We start from the raw sequence: 4,842 nt of genomic DNA, 5'->3' as shown, positions 1-4,842 counted from the left end.
AGGTAGGAATATTTTTGCATAAATGGACGTATCTCGACGTTTTACGTCGGGATTAAGCGTTTATTTGGTCGGTGGAACGTTTTCTAGAAACGGAACTATGCGACGGGACGTTGGGACTTTGAAGAAGTTCGGCCGGTGCGAAAAGACCGAAAAGGTTTTTTCGAGTTATCTCGCTTAAAAGTGTTACAAGGTAGGAATATATTTGCATAAATGGACGTATCTCGACGTTTTACGTCGGGATTAAGCGTTTATTTGGTCGCTGGAACGTTTTCTAGAAACGGAACTATGCGACGGGACGTTGGGACTTTGAAGAAGTTCGGCCGGTGCGAAAAGACCGAAAAGGTTTTTTCGAGTTATCTCGCTTAAAAGTGTTACAAGGTAGGAATATATTTGCATAAATGGACGTATCTCGACGTTTTACGTCGGGATTAAGCGTTTATTTGGTCGCTGGAACGTTTTCTAGAAACGGAACTATGCGACGGGACGTTGGGACTTTGAAGAAGTTCGGCCGGTGCGAAAGGACCGAAAAGGTTTTTTCGAGTTATCTCGCTTAAAAGTGTTACAAGGTAGGAATATTTTTGCATAAATGGACGTATCTCGACGTTTTACGTCGGGATTAAGCGTTTATTTGGTCGGTGGAACGTTTTCTAGAAACGGAACTATGCGACGGGACGTTGGGACTTTGAAGAAGTTCGGCCGGTGCGAAAAGACCGAAAAGGTTTTTTCGAGTTATCTCGCTTAAAAGTGTTACAAGGTAGGAATATATTTGCATAAATGGACGTATCTCGACGTTTTACGTCGGGATTAAGCGTTTATTTGGTCGCTGGAACGTTTTCTAGAAACGGAACTATGCGACGGGACGTTGGGACTTTGAAGAAGTTCGGCCGGTGCGAAAAGACCGAAAAGGTTTTTTCGAGTTATCTCGCTTAAAAGTGTTACAAGGTAGGAATATATTTGCATAAATGGACGTATCTCGACGTTTTACGTCGGGATTAAGCGTTTATTTGGTCGCTGGAACGTTTTCTAGAAACGGAACTATGCGACGGGACGTTGGGACTTTGAAGAAGTTCGGCCGGTGCGAAAAGACCGAAAAGGTTTTTTCGAGTTATCTCGCTTAAAAGTGTTACAAGGTAGGAATATTTTTGCATAAATGGACGTATCTCGACGTTTTACGTCGGGATTAAGCGTTTATTTGGTCGGTGGAACGTTTTCTAGAAACGGAACTATGCGACGGGACGTTGGGACTTTGAAGAAGTTCGGCCGGTGCGAAAAGACCGAAAAGGTTTTTTCGAGTTATCTCGCTTAAAAGTGTTACAAGGTAGGAATATATTTGCATAAATGGACGTATCTCGACGTTTTACGTCGGGATTAAGCGTTTATTTGGTCGCTGGAACGTTTTCTAGAAACGGAACTATGCGACGGGACGTTGGGACTTTGAAGAAGTTCGGCCGGTGCGAAAAGACCGAAAAGGTTTTTTCGAGTTATCTCGCTTAAAAGTGTTACAAGGTAGGAATATTTTTGCATAAATGGACGTATCTCGACGTTTTACGTCGGGATTAAGCGTTTATTTGGTCGGTGGAACGTTTTCTAGAAACGGAACTATGCGACGGGACGTTGGGACTTTGAAGAAGTTCGGCCGGTGCGAAAAGACCGAAAAGGTTTTTTCGAGTTATCTCGCTTAAAAGTGTTACAAGGTAGGAATATATTTGCATAAATGGACGTATCTCGACGTTTTACGTCGGGATTAAGCGTTTATTTGGTCGCTGGAACGTTTTCTAGAAACGGAACTATGCGACGGGACGTTGGGACTTTGAAGAAGTTCGGCCGGTGCGAAAAGACCGAAAAGGTTTTTTTCGAGTTATCTCGCTTAAAAGTGTTACAAGGTAGGAATATATTTGCATAAATGGACGTATCTCGACGTTTTACGTCGGGATTAAGCGTTTATTTGGTCGCTGGAACGTTTTCTAGAAACGGAACTATGCGACGGGACGTTGGGACTTTGAAGAAGTTCGGCCGGTGCGAAAAGACCGAAAAGGTTTTTTCGAGTTATCTCGCTTAAAAGTGTTACAAGGTAGGAATATTTTTGCATAAATGGACGTATCTCGACGTTTTACGTCGGGATTAAGCGTTTATTTGGTCGCTGGAACGTTTTCTAGAAACGGAACTATGCGACGGGACGTTGGGACTTTGAAGAAGTTCGGCCGGTGCGAAAAGACCGAAAAGGTTTTTTTCGAGTTATCTCGCTTAAAAGTGTTACAAGGTAGGAATATATTTGCATAAATGGACGTATCTCGACGTTTTACGTCGGGATTAAGCGTTTATTTGGTCGCTGGAACGTTTTCTAGAAACGGAACTATGCGACGGGACGTTGGGACTTTGAAGAAGTTCGGCCGGTGCGAAAAGACCGAAAAGGTTTTTTTCGAGTTATCTCGCTTAAAAGTGTTACAAGGTAGGAATATTTTTGCATAAATGGACGTATCTCGACGTTTTACGTCGGGATTAAGCGTTTATTTGGTCGGTGGAACGTTTTCTAGAAACGGAACTATGCGACGGGACGTTGGGACTTTGAAGAAGTTCGGCCGGTGCGAAAAGACCGAAAAGGTTTTTTCGAGTTATCTCGCTTAAAAGTGTTACAAGGTAGGAATATATTTGCATAAATGGACGTATCTCGACGTTTTACGTCGGGATTAAGCGTTTATTTGGTCGCTGGAACGTTTTCTAGAAACGGAACTATGCGACGGGACGTTGGGACTTTGAAGAAGTTCGGCCGGTGCGAAAAGACCGAAAAGGTTTTTTCGAGTTATCTCGCTTAAAAGTGTTACAAGGTAGGAATATTTTTGCATAAATGGACGTATCTCGACGTTTTACGTCGGGATTAAGCGTTTATTTGGTCGGTGGAACGTTTTCTAGAAACGGAACTATGCGACGGGACGTTGGGACTTTGAAGAAGTTCGGCCGGTGCGAAAAGACCGAAAAGGTTTTTTCGAGTTATCTCGCTTAAAAGTGTTACAAGGTAGGAATATATTTGCATAAATGGACGTATCTCGACGTTTTACGTCGGGATTAAGCGTTTATTTGGTCGCTGGAACGTTTTCTAGAAACGGAACTATGCGACGGGACGTTGGGACTTTGAAGAAGTTCGGCCGGTGCGAAAAGACCGAAAAGGTTTTTTCGAGTTATCTCGCTTAAAAGTGTTACAAGGTAGGAATATATTTGCATAAATCGACGTATCTCGACGTTTTACGTCGGGATTAAGCGTTTATGTGGTCCCACGGTTTTCTAGAAACGGAACTATGCGACGGGACGTTGGGACTTTGAAGAAGTTCGGCCGGTGCGAAAAGACCGAAAAGGTTTTTTCGAGTTATCTCGCTTAAAAGTGTTACAAGGTAGGAATATTTTTGCATAAATCGACGTATCTCGACGTTTTACGTCGGGATTAAGCGTTTATGTCGTCCCCAAGACCTTCTACAAAGTTTCGATTTTTTCGTTGGGACTTTGAAAAATTTCCGTATCGAACACGTTTTTTCGAGTTATCTCGCTTAAAAGTGTTACAAGGTAGGAATATTTTTGCATAAATGGACGTATCTCGACGTTTTACGTCGGGATTAAGCGTTTATTTGGTCGGTGGAACGTTTTCTAGAAACGGAACTATGCGACGGGACGTTGGGACTTTGAAGAAGTTCGGCCGGTGCGAAAAGACCGAAAAGGTTTTTTCGAGTTATCTCGCTTAAAAGTGTTACAAGGTAGGAATATATTTGCATAAATGGACGTATCTCGACGTTTTACGTCGGGATTAAGCGTTTATTTGGTCGCTGGAACGTTTTCTAGAAACGGAACTATGCGACGGGACGTTGGGACTTTGAAGAAGTTCGGCCGGTGCGAAAAGACCGAAAAGGTAAGGTTTTTTCGAGTTATCTCGCTTAAAAGTGTTACAAGGTAGGAATATTTTTGCATAAATGGACGTATCTCGACGTTTTACGTCGGGATTAAGCGTTTATTTGGTCGGTGGAACGTTTTCTAGAAACGGAACTATGCGACGGGACGTTGGGACTTTGAAGAAGTTCGGCCGGTGCGAAAAGACCGAAAAGGTTTTTTCGAGTTATCTCGCTTAAAAGTGTTACAAGGTAGGAATATATTTGCATAAATGGACGTATCTCGACGTTTTACGTCGGGATTAAGCGTTTATTTGGTCGCTGGAACGTTTTCTAGAAACGGAACTATGCGACGGGACGTTGGGACTTTGAAGAAGTTCGGCCGGTGCGAAAAGACCGAAAAGGTTTTTTCGAGTTATCTCGCTTAAAAGTGTTACAAGGTAGGAATATATTTGCATAAATGGACGTATCTCGACGTTTTACGTCGGGATTAAGCGTTTATTTGGTCGCTGGAACGTTTTCTAGAAACGGAACTATGCGACGGGACGTTGGGACTTTGAAGAAGTTCGGCCGGTGCGAAAAGACCGAAAAGGTTTTTTCGAGTTATCTCGCTTAAAAGTGTTACAAGGTAGGAATATTTTTGCATAAATCGACGTATCTCGACGTTTTACGTCGGGATTAAGCGTTTATGTCGTCCCCAAGACCTTCTACAAAGTTTCGATTTTTTCGTTGGGACTTTGAAAAATTTCCGTATCGAACACGTTTTTTCGAGTTATCTCGCTTAAAAGTGTTACAAGGTAGGAATATTTTTGCATAAATGGACGTATCTCGACGTTTTACGTCGGGATTAAGCGTTTATTTGGTCGGTGGAACGTTTTCTAGAAACGGAACTATGCGACGGGACGTTGGGACTTTGAAGAAGTTCGGCCGGTGCGAAAAGACCGAAAAGGTTTTTTCGAGTTATCTCGCT

The sequence above is a fragment of the Bombus affinis genome, unplaced genomic scaffold (assembly GCF_024516045.1).
Source record: "Bombus affinis isolate iyBomAffi1 unplaced genomic scaffold, iyBomAffi1.2 ctg00000200.1, whole genome shotgun sequence".
Classification (NCBI taxonomy): Eukaryota; Metazoa; Arthropoda; class Insecta; order Hymenoptera; family Apidae; genus Bombus; species Bombus affinis.
The sequence above is the reverse complement of the archived record's forward strand: the minus strand, read 5'-3'. Positions refer to the sequence as shown.